The sequence below is a fragment of the Eulemur rufifrons genome, chromosome 7, assembly GCF_041146395.1.
Source record: "Eulemur rufifrons isolate Redbay chromosome 7, OSU_ERuf_1, whole genome shotgun sequence".
NCBI classification, from domain to species: domain Eukaryota; kingdom Metazoa; phylum Chordata; class Mammalia; order Primates; family Lemuridae; genus Eulemur; species Eulemur rufifrons.
In genome coordinates, this window is record NC_090989.1 from 196410797 (window position 1) to 196431782 (window position 20986).

General features: G+C 44.6%; 1 non-coding gene across 1 annotated transcript; it reads right to left on the reverse strand.

Moving 5' to 3' along the window:
- Positions 1-20604: 20604 nt before the first annotated feature.
- LOC138389032 (small nucleolar RNA U105B) lies at positions 20605-20688 on the reverse strand. The gene has a single exon (XR_011234472.1). It is a non-coding gene; the product is annotated as a small nucleolar RNA U105B (small nucleolar RNA).
- Positions 20689-20986: the final 298 nt, after the last annotated feature.

The following is a 20986-nucleotide window of genomic DNA, read 5'->3' on the forward strand; positions in this document are numbered from 1 at the left end:
CAACCTGACATCTGTGCATTTATTTTCAATTAGTGGATGTACAGACCTTTTATTGATACCTTTAATGAGGAGAATGAAGAAACATTAATAAAAAGTCAGGATTTTATTACATCAGAGATGCTATCTATATAGGCTTTGTGAAATACTTTGTTAATTGATCAATTAGTATCAGGTATCTATGGAAACAACTGTGCCTGAGCACTCAGACTAGGCCAGCACCTGTGCACGTATCAGTGCAAAATATAAATATGCAAGTAAACAGCACACTGAGCTCTTCACTGCATGCAACACAGAAGAGATGCAAGCGGTGGGTTCAGGGAGGGCAGAGGGCAGGGGGCAGGGAAACAGGCCACCCAGAGATGGTGGAGAAACCGAGGTGAGCAGCTGTGCAAATCTAAGGCCCAACACCTGCACACGCCAGTAGCAGCAACGCTACAGGAGCCCGGCAAGTTTCACCCAACCCCGTACTTCCACAGCGGGTGGTCGCGTGTTTGGATTAGCCAACAGGCAGTGGGCTGCCGTGTGCAGGGTGCCTATTGCCAGGACATTGTCAGAGGGTCTCCTGCTTTCCGACCCTCCTCCCCTCTGGTCCGTGACAGCTGGGTACAACATCATATTCTCTCCCTTGGGGCCTCAAGTCTTGAGGCACAGATGTGAATCATCATTTGGTCGTCAAACTGCAACTGCAAATACCCCTAACTGGAAAGCTCTGAAAGAAGCGAGAGAAAGGGGGTGGTGAACGCAAAGGTGGGGAGGGTGGATGGCCAGTTTGGACCCCGTGCAAGCTCATGGTCCAGACGGAGTGGCCAGGGCAGCAAATGCTCAGGAAGAAGCAGAGGAGAGGGAGAGAAGGTGGCCCCCGAGACACGGACGGTGTGACGACTCCCAGTGGCTTTACAGTTCTATTCTGGCCCAATTCTGCAGCATTTTTGGTTCTTAGAGTATTGGTACCCCAGCCCCCACCCCGTCCCCTAAGTTCTTCTTCCGGCTTTTGCAACCCAGTGATGCTGACCAGAACCAATTGCTGACATAGCGTTTTCCCTCTGACTTTTCCGGGTGTTATTGTCCCCTCAACTTCACTGTGCTAGGATCAGCCAGTGGGGCAGGCACAGGGCGCCCAGAGCCTGATGTCTCTATGTCTTTGTCACTCAGTGGGCCCCTCCCCGATTCCACAGGGGTGTGAGCTGTCGCGATGCCGCTTCTCAGTCCAGGCCTTCCGTCTGCTCTGCGTCCTCCACCGGCCTCCTCATCTGGAGAGTCATCTCGTTACAGGAAATGCTTTCATATCAGTTGCTGACAGTTTCCTTTTCTATTTTTTCCATCACACAGGTGAGTGACGCAGGTGGTCCTGAGGGGCAGCGGCTCTGTCGCAGCCCCCATGTCTCCGGTTTCTTCTATCTTCTGTCTTCTGTCCTGCTTGCCCCACCCGAGTCTCTTCCGATCAGAAGATGACCCCTGCACCCAACCTCACACCCGCTGCCAGGGAAGTGGAAGGAAGCTACAAGGAGAAGATAAGATGGAAAGGCCGGGAGACTTTCACAGAAGCCCCACTTGGCCCTGAGCTGCCAGGGGGGCCGGGGAAGGCAGTTCTACCACTGGGAGTGCTGCCCGTTAGGAAAGAAAAACGTTCTCTGTTAATAAAGAAGAGGGAAGAGCAGTGAGGGGGGAGGTAGCTAGTGATGTCTGCTCCGGTCTCTTCTTGCTTACCTTGGGGAAGGGGTACCTCATTACCTTCCCATTAGACACCTGGTAATAATGAACACTTATTTAATACTTACCACAAACCAGAAAGTTTGTTAGATTCTCAATGTTGATTTTTTCCTTCAATCCTTGCGATAACCTGACGGTAGATTATTACCATCCCCATTTCACAGGTGAAGAAGTGGAGGCTGAGAAAAGTGTCTTGTCCAGTGCGTCACACAGGAATGTAACAGAGGTAATGACCTGGAAGGAAAAACCAGCAAATGTACTTTCAGTCTCTTTCAAACTTCAGTCTCTTTTTGGGAACTGTGGACTGGCCTGCATCCTGCCTTGGGAAGATGGTCAGGAGAGGCAGGTTTTCCTTTTGTTCTTTGTGTTACAGGAGACAGCTCAGCCAGCCCAGGCCCTCTCCCACCTCCGGGTGGGGGAGGTCACAGGCTTTGTCTTCGGCAGAGACGGGACGATTAGAGTCATTAATGGTGATAGCCTAGAACTGAGGGCCCTCCCCTTAAAAGCTCTATATTTCTGCTTATGTTTGGGAACTTGGATATTAAGACAGGAAAGTCTACCATTTTCCTCCTTTGCTGGTAAAGTAATAAACTTCGCCTTCCTTCTCCTCAACCACTGGTCCTTGTGGCCTCATGGACAAGTGTCTAGGTTTTAGTAACAGTAATATGTGACAAGGTCTAAGTTTTAATCCTGATCTCTGTGTCCCTAAAATCTAACTTTCCACTGTAACCCAGTATGTGTCTTGATAACTACCCTAGAGGAAGGGCTGATGCTGAGAGTTTCACCTGCAGTTCTTCTTCCAAATCCAGCACATTTTGTGGTCTGGTTCTGTCCCTCTGATGCTTCATCTCTTGGGTTAACCCATCGATATTAACAACATGGCACCCAGTCTCAGATGGCCATCTGCTTTATTCTAGATGCCACAAAGACTTTGGCAGCAAAAGTCCTACAATCCCAAGTGCTAGAAAGCTCACCTCTCTCTTTCTTGGGGTCCAGTAAAGCCTGAGTCTTAAGGATGTTGATCAGTCAATTTCTTAGTTCCAAGCAAGCAAAATGGACTGAGTTCTTCCTTAGGTGATTTTTCTCAGTCTCCCAGGTATCTCTCTTCACACAAGTGCTGGGATGCAGCCCTTCCTGAGCCTCTGCTAAGGCCAAAGCCTGGCATTTTCCAGCTCAGACTAAGACACTTGCAGGGCTAGGCAGGGAGGCAGGGTTTGGGGCTTCCAAGCCCTGCCTGGGCACGCACCCTCTAGGAACCTCTGTGTGTTTAGCTGTCTGGAAGCTCCTATTTTTTTGTCTGTTCTTTCTTCCTAAAGCTCTTACTAATTAGATGTTGGGCCTACCTACATAACTGGTTCTCTCATTTGGTTATCTTATTCGGTGTACATTTAGTGTACCATCTTGTAGACCTGTCCTTTGGTATCCTATATGGTAGGTTTCCACAATTTTATCTTTCAATATATCTACTGTTTACTTCAGCTGTCATAATTTTAATTCCCAGTAGCCCTTTCCAACCTCAAATTGTTGTTTTTTATACTACCCTTTCTTGACTTCAGATGTGGGGTCTTCTGTTGTTTCTCTGAAGATATTAATGACAATTTTACTGAGGTTGTGTTTTGCTTTCTGTCTTGTCTCTATTTTCTCTGGTTTTTTTTGTCTGATTTCATTCGTTCCTTCCTTCCTCCCTTCCTTCCTTCCTGCCCACCCCTTTCTTTCTCTCTTTCATATTGGAAAATGTCCTTAAATGTTTGGGAAATCCTTGTCTATTCCTGTTAAAGAAAGAGTGAGCAAAGAGCTGATTTTTTACAACTCTTGTTGGTAACAAACAGGGCCAGATCATGCCATCTGGGGGCTGCCCTGCAGACAGACAGCATGGCGGGCTAGATCTTGTGCCTGTTTGCCAGTAGGAACCCAGTTTCCTCTGTGGGGCCAGCCATTCCTCTTCTCCAAAGAGAAATGCACCAATAGTTGGCCAGGGACAAGCCTTACTGTCTTTCCTTGAGGAACAGAGTGGTGAGAAGTGCTGAGTGGACACTACAGCAAAGGGCTGGGGTGACCGGGAGAGGGTCAGTGTCTGCTGGGCAATGGGGAAGGGACCTCATGCTTCATCTAACACTTTGATCCACACCCTTCTTTTAAGCCTTCCAGGAGCCCTCATGCTTCAAGTTTCTGAAGCTTTCTGATGTCTTGTGGAGCATTTGGCTAACTTTAAAAAATTATTATTATTTTAAATTGACATAAAATAATTGTACACATTTATGGGGTACAGTGTGATATTTGGATACACGTATATGATGTGTAATGATCAGATCAGGGTAATTAGCATACCATTACCTCAAATATTTATCATTTTGTGTGTGTGTATTGAAAATGCTCAAAATTTGCTCTTCTAGCTGTTTGAAAATATACAATAAGTTATTGTTTGTTATGGTCACCCTTTGGTGCAATAGAACATTAGAATTTATTCCTCCCATATAGTTGTATTTTTGCATCCATTAACCAATCCCTTCCTTTGGCTCCATTTGTCAGAGCTCTCCTCTGCCGGCCTATGGCTTGTGACTTCATCCACCTTGCTAGTCAGTTACTACTTTTCCACTTGCTTTATTTATTTTTAATAACTTCATTGCGATATAATTGATATATTATATGCCCATATTTAAATGGTACAGTTTGATAAATTTTGGCATAGATATGCCCATAAAAACCATCATCACAATCAAGCTCTCTCGTTTGCTAGCTGTAACCTACTAAGTGACTAAATATCTTTTATTGGCATCTGTAAAATGGAAAGGATCATGGCCACCCCTATAGCACAGGGGTTCTGCAAGGTCCAAAGAGATAACAGATATACAGTACTTAGCGCAGTGGCAAGCACACAGTAAGTGCTCAATAAATATACATTTTATTAATAAATAAAGAATTAGAATTGAAAACAGAATAACTACACGATCCAGCAACCCCACTATTGGTATATACCCAAAGGAAATGAAGTAGGTGTGGGTGGGGGAAGACAGGCAGGGGGGCTGCACTCCTGATGGCAGACCCCTGAGTGTCGGGGCAGGGGGCGGCCCAGAGAGCACATGGCAGCCTCTCTCTGTGGCTGCTTGTGCAGTTTTGTTAAGCCCAGAGCTATCAGTTGAGAATAATGTCATGTAGAGGAAAGAGCACCGAATTGGGAGCCAGTGATTCTGGATCTTAATCAGGGTTCTGTCCACGGGAAGCTGTGTGGCTTCCTCTCGGCCGCAGGGAATTCCTGCCAGGCACGGCCACCCTCCCCAGGTTCATCTCCAGATTCCCCTCGAATCAAGACTCTCCAGCCATACCAGGGCATGCCAGTTCCTTGGGCAAAGCCCTCTTACCTCCTTCAAGGTTCTCTTCCCCCTGCCTACAGTGCTTCTGCTCCAGTCACTGACAAGTTAATGCCTATTCAGAGTTTTCTAATTCCCCATCCCCTTTCTAATTAGGTTTCCATGCTCTGCAACTCTTTTTCCTGCCCTCATACCTGTTTTCAGTCATCTATTGATTCACAACAAACCATGTCAAATGTAGAGGCTTAAAATAACAATTTACCATTTCTCATGATTCCTTATAGGTGAACCAGGTGATTCTTCTGTTTTAGGTGGTGTTGGCTGGGGCACTGTGGTGGTGGAAATTTCAAAATGACCTGAGTCACATGGCTGGTGGTGGGTTCTAGCTACAGCCAGGAGCTCAGCTAAGGCTGTTGACTAGGGGTCTCAGTGATTGACCACGTGCTTCTCTCCATCTGGTTGCTTGGGATTCCTGCTAATATGGCAGCTGTGTTCCAGGGAGGACAGCCACACGGAGTGAAGGCAGAGGCTGCTGAGCTCTCACGGCCCAGCCTTGCAGTTGCTAACATCACTTCGGCCACATCCTATTATTGGTTGAAAGAAGTCACAGGGGAAAGGAAGAAGATTCTGTGTCTTGATAGGGAAAAGATAACTTTACATTACAAAAGAAAAGAGGATGTGGGAAGTATGTGACCATGTTTGAAAAGGTGGTCCATTACAAAACCACTTATCACATTATCATCTGTTTTGATCTTTATGTTCTTCACTTGAGCTGCAAATATTTTGAGAGCGAGGATGATTTCTATTTGTTCACCACTGTTTCCCCAACCTCTTGTACCGTTTCTGATGCACTTGCAGGGTAAAAGGAAGAATAAATGAGACCTTGTACAAATTACTTCACCTTGAGAATCAGCTTACTTTCTATAAAACACTAGAGCTAGATCACATGATTATATATGAGGCTTCAAATCCGATTCATAAAACTCTACGAATTTTTCTCAGCTGGGATAGCTTAGCAATATGCTTATATATTCATTATTTAATAAATGGTCTAAGGTTGGGCAACTATCATCTAATTTTAGCCCAAGAGTTCTCTGGAAAATCTACTGTTTTTCTGGCACATGGTACCTATTGAATAATTCCATTTTATAGCAGAGCCAAGAATAATAATCATTTTTCATAGCAGAAGGTTTTGCAAACCACACCATAAATGGCCATACCCTTTGGTCACCCCAGAGATAGGTCATTTTTAAATTGGCAGTCAAAACAATAATGGTGATCAGACAAAGAATGCAACTTCCTTTGAAACACCCTGAAGCATTCTCATGGAAATCTTTTTTATCTTCACTGTATCCTTGTAAAGTAGGAAAAGGATGAGTAATTGTTTGTGTCAAATGGCCGTTTCCTCAGGTTCAGCAAATTGGGCCATTCTTGTGCGTTTCAGTTATACAGTTTTTGTCTTACTGTGGCTTTTGTTGTTGTGATGAGCCACATGGATCCTTTATGAGTGCATTCTCCATTGCCTCAAAAGTGCATATTTATTTGTTTCAACAAAGCCACCTAATACTTTCTAAGTGAAGAACAATATTGTTTTGAAAATATAATTTGAGCATGAAATATTGTCTGATTTTTAGGAGAATTGGAATGCTGTCTGTAAATGTATATTTTCTCCAAATGTTAAAATTTTGGGGTCTATGTTACTTTTCACAGAAGCAGCTTCTTCAAAGAAGCTGTTTATTCAGGCAAGAAATCACCTTTGTGGTGCTATATACAGCAGGAAGCAGGTGGCAATCAGGAACCTTGCCCCTAGAGGACATGTCTCAATTAATCAAATATAGTTTCTACCTTATTCACACTGCAGCAGATCACAGAAAAAGGAGAGTTCTCATTTATTTTATATTTCACTTATTTATAATTTTTGTGCTAAAATATGACTTTAAAAAGAACAAAATAAAAGGGAAAACAACAATTCAATTCCATTTGTAAATATAAATGCAAAACCTTAAAACCATAAAATATTAGTGAAGTAAATTCAACAGTAAATTAGAAAATGAATCCTGCTTGACCAAGCAGCACTTATTCCAGAAATGTAAAAATGATTCAACATGCTTAGCAAACTCATTATATGAACTCATTAAAGAGCCATGTAATTATATCAACAGATTTAAAAATGACATTTGAGTAATTTTTAGCTATTTATAACGAAAGCTGTAAATAAAATAGAACTAGGAAGAAACTACTGAAAGATAATAAAAGTAGTTTATCAAAAATCTTATTGTGAAATATTAAACAACTGAAATGTGGAACATGACTGCAATGCCCGAATCACCACTATTAAACAGCATTGTTTTGGAGGGTCTAGCTAATGTAATAGAATAAGAAAAAGTAAATAAGTCATACCAAGGTTAAAACAGAAGGATCAAGATTACCTTTATTTGTAAGTGATAGGATTGCAGGCTTGAAAAACACAGCAGACCAAATTTAAAAGAAAAACAACAACTAATTAAAATATATTTTGCACACAAAATAAATAAAAACCAATAGTTTAAAAAAATCAATAAATATAAATTAAATGAAAAGCTGCCCATTTATAATAATAAAAGCTATCAAATAAATGGAAGTGAATTTAACAAGACATGTTTAGAATATACAGGGAGACCATTATACAATTTTAAGGAGGATGAAACCATGGAGCTGTATGGTCTTCAGAACTGGCCGGGTCTGGCGGCTCTGACCCCATTTCCCTGTGATTCTCTTGTCTGGGCCTCTCCTGGGCCAGCCCCTTCCACAGGAGTGTGAGGGTGCGAGAGCTAGTGCATGTGGGTTTTGAGAAAGATTTCTCCAGACAAAGATTGGGATAGAAAGAAGAAGTTTATTTACTTTTTCTTGGTCAGAAAAAGGGCCAACACAGAAGTGAAAGAGGCAGAGAACGCTGGCAGAGAGAACCAGGTATTCAGGCTTTTTACTTAGAGAGTGAAGAAGGTTTATGGCTGTAACCAAATCAACAGGGCACTGCTTCATCCACTCTGTTCTTTCTTCTTGGTGGCAGCTTATAACAGAAACTGCAGCAGGAAGTCCAAGTCCAAGAGTTGGCTTCCCTGTCTGTCCTTGGAGAAGGGATTATCGCAGATGTGACTCTGCCCTTGAGATGTGGCTGAGGCCTGAAGCTCGCACCCTGCTGTTCACTCAGGAACGCTTTAGGCTGTAAAAAAGCAGATTCTCAAAGCAATTTTGAAAGAGAATGTAAGAACCGGTTTCCCTCAGTCCCAGGAACAGATAGGCAGAGTCACCAAGGCTGCAACAGACAAAGGAGTTTATTTTCTAGCCTAGGCTAGGGTCCAAGGCTCAGAGCACCAGCGCAGTGGTCTCTCCACGAGCCCGGACCCTGCCCTGGGGTGGAAACAAAGCTTTTATACTTATCGATAGGTTACATGTATTGGGCACACCCCCCCCCACCCCCCTTTTAGTTCATTTGTTCCCTCAAAAGTGGCCGATAGTTTTGGCTCCTGATTGGCCAGTTTCCAAGCCGGGGCTTTGGCTCCTAATTGGCCAGTTTCCAAGCCAGGGCCCTCAGTTGTTACCAGCGGCATTCCGGGGAGGGGGAGGGCCTGCGTTGGGGAAACCAAAACTTAGGCCTTTCCTAAGAGGTCCAGTCTGTCATGGAGTTACTCCTGTTTTCCTTCCTGCTCTACAAGAAAGATTTACGTCTCTTCTTAGTCTGTTCAGCTCTTTTCAGAAGTTGTGCAAAACAGAACTTGTGCAGGGTGTCTGTTAGTGTGAAAACTCATAGGATTAATCTTTAACTGTTACCAGGAAAGTGCAGGATTAGATATTTTCTTGTTAGCTTTTGCAAGGCTGCCTTTTCAGGTGGTCAGATGGTGTGGCACCCCCGAGCCTCACACCTACTCAGGATTCTGTCTGAGGAAGAAGAAAGACGATAGCTTCTGATGTTAACCCAGCAGAGCAAGGAAGAACTGTCCCCAAATCCCACAGCACAACCCCTTCACATCCTTTCTGCAGAACTAGGTCGGGTGCCCACTTCTGAACTAATCTCTGGGAAGGACAATGGACTGAGAGAAGTTAACATAATCCCTCAACTGGGATCAACTTCTTCTGAAGAATGTGGCAGAAAGCTTTGTGTCCTGAACAAGTTTGGAACTATATTAGGAAGGAAGAGGTGGAAATGGATTTGGCTGGATAAACCACAATCATTCACTTGGAAGAAAACAAAGATAGAACCCTACCTTGTTCCGCACAAATGAATTCCAGAAAGTTTAAATAGCTAAGTGTAAAAACAAACCCACAAAAATAGTAGAAGAGCATTTAGAAGAACATTGCCTAGCCTTGGATTGAAAAAGGCCTTCTCAAGCAACAAACCAACCTAAAAGGGAATAAAGGCAAATAGTGACAGATTTCACCACAGAAGTTAACATTTCTGTTGTCAAAACCACAAGGGGGTTTCAGCCTACGTCCAGTTGCTTGTATGGCAGAGATCCAATTGTTGAGACAACGAGGATTGCCAAGGAAGAAAGGGATTTTTTAATATGATAGATATCTTGTTGGAAGAACCACTCCAACTAATGGCAGTCCTGGGCTGTTAAGGGAGGGGCCATGTGCCTCAGGGCAGGTCGTGGTGGAACTCACAAGGAGCTGCCTGTGTTGGGGGCAGGTTGTGGGGTTGGTGAATCTTGGCCTCAGGGAGTCTGCCCTGGGCCCTTCAGAATCTCAGCTCCTTTGTCTTGCAAAAAATCCACCATTTCTGGGAAACAACTCAAAAGATCAAGTAGTTAACAGAGAAGATTATAAAAAACATATAGGAGTCATTGAAATTTGTAGGGTAAACCATTTTCAATATATGTGGACAAAGTTTGAATATCTCTCATATATAAAGAACTTCTATAGAAAAGGAAAAAACAAAGATCCAGTTGAAAAAATATCAAAGGATGTGAATAGGTAAGAGAAAATGCAAGTGAGGGAACATTAAACTCTCAGCCTCACTCATATCAGGACAATTAAAATTAAAACAACAAAACACTAAATTTACTATCACATTTTAACAATTTAGAAAAAATTGATAGGATCCAAGATTATAAAGGGAATAGAGAAATTGGAACTCTCTCATTTTACAAATGAGAGTGTGGATTGCCCCAACTATTAGGGGAAGTGATCTGACAGTCTCTGTCAACTCTATGATGTAGAAATTCCACTTTTAGCAATGTGTTTTACAAAAATTAAAAAACAATACCTAGAAATATGTCCAAAGATATTCTTGTGCATTCATTATAACGGAAAAACATAGAAAACCTTCTGAATAACCATCCATAGTGGAATTGCTGAAAAAACTGTGCTGCCTACATACCACGTACGAGCATGGTGATATGAAAGGCATGGGTTAGATGCCAGGCAAAAAGGCAGCAGTGTGCATCAGTGTGGAATATGCCAGAATCCCCTCAACAAATCCAGACCAAGTTACTTAGATAATAATAATAACAAAACAGTATCCATGGCCAGCATCCATAACAAAACTAGGCAATAAGGTGTGTCCCAAGGCTCCAAATATAAGCAAGTGGGGTCAGATCGTGGGCAGCAGCAAGGCGTGTGTGATACGGGCACGGTGTGGGCAGGCGTGAGGGAAGACAAGGCATTCTGAGGGTGGAACGACCCCAAGATTTAGCATCCAGTGAACTCTCAATAACAACCAGCCAAAACTTGCCTCCTAAACAGATGAGGAGAATTCTACCATTTTGCTCCAGAAATTCTCTCTCTCAATCATCACTAGTTTATTTTTTAAAAGAATTTTTTATTGATATATTATAGTTGTACATATTTTGGGAGTACATGTGATATTTTGATACATGTATACAACATGTAATGATCAAGTCAGGGTAACTGGGGTATCCATCACCTCAAACATTTATCTTTTCTTTACATGGGGGACATTTCACATCCTCTCTTCTAGCTATTTTGACATATACAACAAATTATTAACTATAGTCACCTACTGTGATATTAAGCACAGGCACTTATTCCTTCTAATTGTATTTTTGTACCCAATAACCAACTTCTTTTCATACCTCCTTCCTCTTCCCTTCCCAGTAAAGAGACTTTTTATATCACTATTCCTTAGAGAAGTTGGCCCGTAATTTTTCTCTTTTGTAATGACCTTGTTTGGTTTTGGTATCAAGGTCATTCAGGGTTCATAAAATGAACTGCAGGGGCTTTCTGTTCTCTGCGGGAGTTGGTACAAGGTAACTAACTAAGGTGTTAGGCTTTCACTGCTGCAGCCATGTGGGTCTGGAGTTTTCTTTAAGGAGAGGTTTTAAATTATAGTGTTAATTTCTTTAACAGTTACAGGATTATCCATGTTTATTATTTCTTCTGGAGTCAGCTTTGGCAGGTTGAATTTTTCTAGGAATTTGTTTACTTTTCTCTTAAAATTTAAAACATATTGTGCTGTATTGGAATTATCATCTTGTCACCACGTCACTGCCTCTAGGGCCTACATGATGGAAACTCCCTTTCCAGCTCTGACTCTTGTAACTTGCGTCTTCTTTTGCATTGACAAATCTTATCTAGACTTCAAGCAGTGGTTCTTTAAAACAATGAACTTTTAGCTTTATTGAGTCTTTGTATTAGATATCTGTTTTCTATTATATTAATTTCTGGTCTTTTTATTTCCTTCCTCCAACTTTGTCTTAAAGAAAAAAAAAAAAAAAACGTTTGATTTGGTGTTCTTATTCTGAGTTTTTTAGGTGGATGCTTAGGCCATTGGTATTTAGTTATCTATGTTCTCTAATATAGTTGTTTACATCTTAAAATTCCCTGCTAAGCACCTAGCTACATCTCCCAAGTATTAGCATTTTTATTATCAAGTTCAGAATAATTTGTAATTTGGATTGTGATGTCTTTGTTGATTCTTGAGTTATTTAGAAGTTTATTCCTTACCTTACAAACATATGGGAATTTTCTAGTTATCATTTCATTATTATTTTCTAGAGTAATTGAGCAGTGATCACACAAGTCCACAGAATAAGGAGGAGCCAGCCCTTGCCTCTCAGAGTAAGGCCGACACAGCTGGTGGCCCTTGGAGGTGACATGGTGGCAGCTGTGGCTGTGGCGGTGGCCGTGGCGGTGGGGTAGCTGCTAGGAATCTCCACAAACAAGGGGACTCAGGTCCTTGGAGTCGGGAGAGGCTGAGTGAATGTGACAAGGGCCATAAATTGTGTTCAATAAAATATCTTTCATCAGTTTGGGGAGACCATCATCCAGTATCTCTCAATATCACATGTGCTCCAGTCTGTGTGTGTCACCACTGGACAGGAGACTGCATTCTCTCATCTTTTGCTCTTTCCTTCGTGTTTCCTGTCTATTTATCTCTTTGTGCTTTATTCGGAATCTTTTCTTCTAATCTGTATTCCTGTTCACACATTCTCTCTGTAGCTGTATCTAACCTGCTGGTTAGCCCATTAATTAAGCTTTAATAGCAATAATTTTATTCTTCAGATTTAGAATGTCCGTTGTTTTTCTTTAAAAGTTTCCAGTTTTCTGTCAAAATTTTCAATCTTGTTTATCATCTGCTTAAACATACCAAGATAGTTAATTTAAAGTCTGTGACTCAAACTGGGTTGTAGATGCTGTTGAGAAATTATTGTTAATTACTGTTAATTTTGTTGGGTATCATAATGGCATAATGGTAGGTCATTAAAATTATATATGCAAGTTCTTAGAGATGAGATGATTTTGTGTCTGGGACTTGTTCTAAAATGCTTTAGAAAAGTGTCTGTGTGTATAATTTTGGGGTATATATAATTTGTACATGAGGGTCATTATAGTATTCTTTCTTTGTTGTATGCCTAAAAATTTTGAAAATAAAAAAGTTTTCTAAAATCTGGTTCCGATAACTCCATTTTGGGGTAGGAATCCCTTAGAGTTTGCTTCTATACTCTTTCTTTTTTAAAAAAATTATATTTTATATATTAAATGTAAATGTAATATTAAGTATATATTTAAGGTGTATGATGTGATGACTTGATATTGCTTCTAATTTTTTTATTGCCTTTCTTGGTTTACATTCCTGTGTTTTGTTTTGATGGTGCATGGTTATTTTTGATTGAAGGCCGAACACTATGAAAAGTGGTAGATATGACGCAGGCCCCATCCGATGCCATCGTCCTCCAGGGAGGACCTGTGCTCTCCCCTGGCTGGCGGCTGGGGCCTGAGAAGCCTGGAGTCGCCATAACCCAGGTTCACGGCGACACGAGGCTGGGATTCAGCCCCCACAAGGGATGCCTTGCAGGTCACGCTCACTCCTCGGCTGTGGCCCTGCATGGTCCTGGCCCAGAGAGGGTGGTGTCTGAGCCTCCCCGGCCCCTTGGGAGCCCCAACTCCGGATCTACCTCCCGCACTGCAAGGCTGCGGGGCCTGCGGATCCTCTGGCCGCCTCTCACCGCCGCTGCGGGAGGCGGCAAACGTCTCTGCGAAGACTGGCCTCACACGCTGGCCTGTCCTTCTTTCGGCTGCCAGATCTTGTCCTGTGATTATTTATCAGTTTGTTTGCTCTCTGGTACCCATCAAGCAGATGGCTTTTTAACAAAAAAATTTTTCTGTCTTTTCTAGTTGTTCTCGTGAGGAGGTTGGGCTGACTAGCCAGTCCCCTGTGGCCGTGTGCCGTCTTCTTCTCTCTGTCCTTCCTCCTCAGAGGGCCCCTTTGCTGCCTGGGGGGAGGCTTCCGGTTCCATCAGTGAACTGAGAGCTACTCGAGTCGTCCTCAGAGTGTGTTGACACCGACAAAGCTCTGCTGGCCCATCTAATATGGCTCCAGAGCGTGTGTGTCTCTTTGCACCAAGCCCATGTCCCTGACCAGCACAGGTCACGGCGCGGACTGCACCTGAAGACAGAGGATGTGGCTGCCGTGCTGGGGTCCCCTGAGCTCAGAGGAAACATCTGTGGAAGGAGGGTAGCCTGAGAACCCCGAACGCATCCCAGGAAAACGGGTGAGGGGGACAGCTCCCCACAGGTTGTTCCAGCTGGCACCAAGCGCATGTCTTTCAGCAGCAGCATTTTGGATGCTTTTGGAGGATGTGGCTTGGATTAGGGTGTTTCAAACGCAGAGGATTAGAACTTCTGCTGGGATTTAGTTTAGTTCAACCCAGCAGGGCTAGGGAGAGGGCTGAGGCCAGCCCACCCTGGGGCTTCCGTCTTTCCTTGTGGGTTCAGAGAGTCACGAATCTCTTCCCCACGTCTCCGATGCTCACCCTTGATTTCCTGAGTACCCGAGAAAGTCAGTTCTTGATGTGTTGGGCACTGGCCCCAGCAGCTCCAGCCGTGGCCTGGCCTGGCGCCGGCGATGCCCTCGGCAGCAGCGATTCCCACACTGGCTGATTCCTGCTGTTCTGAGAGCCATTCCAAGAACTGCAGCCTAAAACTTGTTTCTTCAACGATTATTTTAAGCACTTAACTCCAAGCATTAAACCTTTTTCCTATCAAGTACCTGGAATTATTTTGGTTTCCTAAACTGAATCCTGACTACTACATGTGTCAAGTCTGTGTACCAGTTATTGGCATTTACACAAATACACAGAATTCTTCGTATATATCAACTATTTGTAATATACAATACAAATATATATGCTAGACATAGAAATCACAGGTGAAGACTGTGCCGAAGATACCACTATTTTTTTACTTGCTGAGGATATTGCAATATTTTTAAATTTAATAAATTAAAAGATAAAGACTAACTTTATCTCACGATTGTAACAGGTTAAATGGAAAATCTCCCTGAGAGTGCTTTGATTCAGAAAGTCACGGGGCCCCAGCTTTCCCCGACTCTGAAGCTCTGGCCACCTGCCCGGCTGGTCCCGGCTTGGTGGGAAGTTCTGACTGGCAGGCACAGAAAGGCTGCAGAGAGGCCTTCCTGACCAGGTGTGAGCCCCATCCCACCCCTGGGGCCTGTTGCACAGAGTGGAGGTGGGTGAACAGGGAGGCTGTTTTGCAACGCGACTCGGCTTCCTTGCTAGGTCATTGCTGACAGTGGCTTGGTCTGCCAGCTCGGTGTCTCTGACTGGGGAGAAACACCGCTCCAACAGGAAAAGTGCTGAGGGAGACAAGCTGGAAGCCAATTATGACGCGATGACGTCAGGGCTTCCATGCCAGGTGCTTTCAGTCCTGCACTTGATTAGGAAGATCCAGCTTGGTTCTCTGAGTTTGCCCTGGGGCGGGCTGGGCGTGGCCTGCCAGAGCCCGGCTGGCTCCCCAGTGCTGTGCTGTCAGGCAGCTCCCGACACAGTCCCCGGAGCAAGTACAAGTCCCCCTGCGCCGCCCGCCCCTAATCCTCCACGCCTCTCCAATCGCCAGGAAATGACAGAGGGCCCTCTGAAAATTTGGGACCAGGTCATTCGATTATTTTGCAAAAATATGTGGGTTAAGACTTAAGAGTCTAGGTTTCTTTGAGTTTCTCTTCTTTCTCTTTCATTTGACCTCCTGTCTGAGAGCTCTAACTGTCCTTCACAGCATTAGAGGGCAAAAGAGCACGTTCCTCAAAGGTCGTCCCCAGAGCAAGAAAAGACTAATTCTGGAAATAGACATAGCGGGTTGACCCCCATTCTTTTGGCATAGAATCTGTATTTAATGTAATGCTTAATATAAAATATGCTAATATAATATTGAGAACTTATTCTTTGGAAAACATAATGATATAAGTACATGATGTGTTAACCTGGAAACAAAATCTATGTTTAGCATATTCCAGAGGAGAGGTTTCCATTCTTACCTGAATGGGACACATTTGGGCCACTGATGGGACGTGGTTTTCTAGAAAGAGGAAACAATGAGCATCAGACTCCCACACGCTGTGGTGGTGGTAGGCGGCCCATGCACAGCCGCAGCAAAGCGGCGGTGGTCCCCGAGATCGGTTTGACATCACATGCGATTACAGCTGCACAGTGAAAGCCTTGCCCAAATTAACAGAAAGGGGGCCTGGGAACTTACAAATAAAGCAGGAAGCCGAGGAAGGGTGGCAGCAAAAGCCGTACCCTACAAAGACCATTCTGGCTGGGCTGCTCAGTAACCATCGCTTGTTTCTCTGGGCTCTGACAGGGCTTTCTAGCTGTTTTAATGCCATATTTTCATAAGACACTTTCAAGCAAAGAGCCAGGAGGACAGTGGGAGCAGAGTAAAAATTAAATGTCGACTCTGTTTGGTGCCCTGCAGGTGAAATGCCATGTCTTGCCCTCACTCCCGAAGAGGCCGTTACCCGGCTGGTTTCCCGGAGCTGCCCTGCAGTCTAATGCTCCCCGGTAACGGGTCACGCAAGCTCGCGATGGCAAAGAGCCAGGAGCCACCTTGAGGATGGCGTTTTTGCTTCATTCAAAGGGTCTGCAACGCCGGTGTCTGGTGTCTGCACTGGCGGCCGCCGCGCGGGCAGAACTCGCCGCGTGTCCTGGCACCGCTCACCCGCACCCGCTGGCAAGCGCAGGCCCGCTGGCCTGTTCCAGCCTGTGTTCTGCCACCCAGGGCGGCAGCTAGGAATGGAGTCACCATTCACAAACATTTATTAAATGCCTTCTGTGTGCTGAGCGAGCTCCAGAGGCTAACATTTCTTATCGGCTGCAGGTGCGCAGCCTTGGCCACACTGATGCCACCTGGCGCTGCGGGCAGAAGTGCGCTCCAGTCTTGGCAGTTGGAAAACCTAGGTTTTCTGTGACACTCCAGGCACTGAGCTTGGGTGACCACGCGGTGGCACGGGCTGAGGTGCTCAGTGTCGTTTCGCCGTTTTACAGAAGGAGGAGCTGTGGAATGGCACGTGGTTGGCTCAGCTGCCCCTGGCCTGTCAGTCCCCCGGGCAGGGAAGCTATTCGCACTGGGAGCGAGCGACTCAGCAATTGAACGTGTTTCTTCTTGTTTCATTACATTTGGTTTTGCTCTGTGCACACACGCATGTGCATGCACGTAATCTCTTCCCCCCGGCCTCTGAACCCAGGGCAGGAGCTACTGACTAGACAAACTGGATTTCTTCACGCTCTCTCCAAAAGATACGAGGACACAAGAGATGATTTTTTTTTTTACCAGTTTTTTTTTAATTCTTTTTAATTTTAGCTCATTATGGGGGTACAAAAATTCAGGTTATATATATTGCCCATGACCCCTCATCCCCCCGAGTCTGAGCTTCAAGCGTGTCCATTCCCTAGACAGTGCACCTCGCACTCATCTCGTAGGTGTGCACCCATCCCCTCCCCCCACCCCCATCCCCCCTAGTCAGAACTTCAAGCATGTCCATTCCCCAGACAGTGCGCATCGCACTCATCAAGTAGGTATACACCCATCACTTCCCACCAGCCCCCACCTCTGTCCGATACCCAATTGGTGTTATTCCCAAATGTGCACTTAGGTGATGATCAGGGAAAACAGTTTGCTGGTGAGTACATGTGGTGCTTATTTTTCCATTCTTGGAATACTTCACTTAATAGACTGGGTTCCAACTCTCTCCAGGAGAACCAAAGAGATGCCATATCACTGTTATTTCTTATAGCTAAGTAATATTCCATGGTATACATATACCACATTTTGCTAATCCATTCATGAATTGATGGGCATTTGGGTTGAATAGAAATTTTTCAAAAGAAGATATAAAAATGGCTAAAAAACATGAAAAAATGTTCAACATCTCTAATCATCAGGGAAATGCAAATCAAAACCACAATGAGATATCACTTAACTCCAGTGAGAATGGCCTTTATCAAAAAGTCCCAAAACAATACATGTTGGCGTGGATGTGGAGAGACAGGAACACTCATACACTGCTGGTGGGACTATAAACTAGTGCAACCCCTGTGGAAAGCAATATGGAGATACCTTAAACAGATTCAAGTAGACCTACCATTCGATCCAGCAATCCCATTATTGGGCATCTACCCAGAGGAACAAAAGTCATTCTATAAAAAAGACACCTGCACCCGAATGTTTATAGCAGCACAATTCACAATTGCAAAAATGTGGAAAGAGATGATTTTTGAAGCCCGCACCAGAACTAAATTGCCAAATGAAGATTCAGTTCTGCACAACATCCCGGTGTGGGACAGTACACAGGATGCCATCTTTGGGGAATTCGCAAACTCTTTTCTTTCAAGATAAGCATTGAATGTTTGCCACAGACTCTGGGAGATTCCAATCTGCTGTGACATTCCAGGAATATCCAGCTTTGCTCTGGCTTTAGTTCTGTGCGACCCCTTACAGAGCTTTTGCTTTGTTTTCCTGCTTTCTTAGTTCACATATATCTTTTTTCCTCTTTCTGGCCATTGCTTGACCCAAAGCCCTTGCTCAGGGGCTGGGGCAGACTGTGTTTTGCAGATGGTCACCCCAGTATATATTCCATTCCACAAACTCTTCCTGCGATGCGATGCTGACCTCCAAGAGGTGAGGCAGTCCCACCCTGACACTCAGGGACCCCTGTCACTACCCGGACCAGAGGATGCAGGGGCAGTGATGCTGTGGGACCTTCAGCCAGACCACAGAAGGTGGCATGGTCTGCCTGGCTGTCTTGGTAAAGGATGAACATGTAAAAGTGGCCACAGAAACTCTGAAAGAAATTCTCTGCTAGGAAACTGGCTATGAGAGAAGCAAGGGTGCAATTCTACAAACCAGAGAAAACTAAACGGAAGCGGTCCTGGGCATTCCAGATTGTGGGGTCTTTGGTGCTCCTTTAGCCAAAAGTGACACTGTCTGGTAGTCTACCTGCTGCTGGTCTGCCTCAGCACAGACTCAATAAAAATTTCTTTTATGTGAAAAATTATATATTCGTTCTTATTTATAAGCAGGAGTTAAATAATTTGTATACGTGATCCCAGCCTCCCTGTTGTGAGGAAGCCCAGGCCACGAGGAGAGGCCACAGGTAGTGTTCCAGCCAAAAGCCAGCGTGGACTGTCACACCCCGGCGGGAACAGCCTTCAGATGGTCCCCCAGCAGAAGGCCTAGACACCATGGGGCAGAGACAAGCCCTCCTGCCGCTCCCAGTCCGAATTCCTGACCCACAGGAACTGTGAGAGCTGTTGAAGGGTGATTCTTTTATGTTGCTAAATTTGTGAGGAATTTGATAGGCAGCAAAAGATAACTATTAATAATAGAGGGACCTCTCACATCCCTGCCCAGGGAGCTGGCTGCGTGTGTGGTAAGCCTCAGAAATCATCAGGTTCCACAGCCCTATTTCCAATTTTCTCCTTTAAAAACATATCTTTTAATGCTCCCTTTGCTGTCCTGTGATGAAATTCATAGCTAATACAACAGATCTAGATGTGTGAGATACATACATATGAAGTCCTATTCATGTATGGATGTATTATTTATATACCTAACCATAATATGGAGAAGTAAAAGGAAAATAATTCTTAATAAAATGACATAAAATCAATATATGGTTTTTTCTTCTACAATGCAGGATATGTTTTCCTAAAAATCACTATGTTACGGAATTTTGTGTAATAAAAAATAACTGGGTTTATGGGGAAATAAGGTCAGCAACAGAACACTCAGCCCCACACAGCGAGTCCTCACTTCCTGCTGTCCGGTGCTGCCGGGAGCTGCAACTCTGACCCACACCACGTGTGATGGGGCCAGTGCGACCACGGGCTAACTGATGTGCCTGAGAGTCAAGTTCCTATGGTGTGTTTCTGGTCACAAAAACATCACCAAACTTCTAAATAAAGACCCAAATACTGCCAGTGTTAAACATTGAAATAAATGTGAGGTACACTCCATTTAAGAAAGGCTAACAAACACGAGTCACAACATTACTTCTCCAGTGATTCCAGTTCCGGGTGGCGGGTGGCGGGTGGCGGGTGGCTGGAGCCTGTCCCTGCAGCGCAGGGTGCCAGGAGGCCAGCCCGTGGCAGGCGGCTCACACACGCTCACACTTGCCCCTGCAGACAAGCCGCGTCACTCTCGGGCACAGCTCTGGGCTGTGGCAGGGGACCCGCGGAGCCGAGGAAACCCAGGCCGACCTGGGAGAACCTGCGAACTCCACACAGACGGCGGCCTGGCCTGGGGGCGACTTTTTTCTCTTTAGCATTAGAACAGAATGATGTTGAATGAAAGGATGTTATACCTGCTGTACAATTTTATAAATAATTTATTGCAAAATAAACAAATTCTATTAAAATTCTGCTGCAGTTTGAAACACCTCAAATTTTTAGTGAGTAAGAAAGTACACATAAATATGCCATCTACCTTGGCAGGCACATGAAGTCAGGGTGGGGATGTTCTGGAAAGCGGTGGGGCCAGAAGGCCTGTCATTCACAGGACGTGCCTCCAAAGCAGCGTGGGGCCGGCCTGTGTCTGGCCGCGCTGGCTCATGGCAGGGCTCCTCCTGCACCCAGCGTCAGAGCCGTCCTCCTCCGCCCGCTGCATGTGACTTTTGTTGGCCCTAAGACAGCCGATAACTGCACTGTTTCATTCCATTCCATCTCATTGCTGTCACCAAAGCCACTTCGCTGATGCTGTGTAACTTGGGTTTCCATAGGTGTGATCCTCTCGTAATATCACATGATCACTACGTCTTTCCAAATACGTTATTTAAAAAACTTAAAAAGTTTTTTCACAGTGCATCAGGGCATTTGCTTTGAGACTGAGCGACCTCAGAGTCTCAGGAGGCAGCAGCGCTGCCCTTGGCCACACCAATACTTTATTATATCAGATACTTCTCCACGTTCCAGGCTTTCCTTTGATATCCGTACTTGAATTCTTACAACCAAAATGCTTGCTCGTGTTTGGGATTCTGCCGTGGATACTTCCATCAGGAACTCACAGCACGCCAACACTTGCGGGGCTCCCGCGTGGGCAGGCTGGTGGGCATGACGGTGAGGTCTTCGGCAGCTGGTGGCATTTCTCACGTATACTACAAAGCTAATCTCCCTCATGGAAAATATCGTGGCTATATTGTTTGCTTGTTTCTTCTTGTTCTTTTGGCAATTTTATTC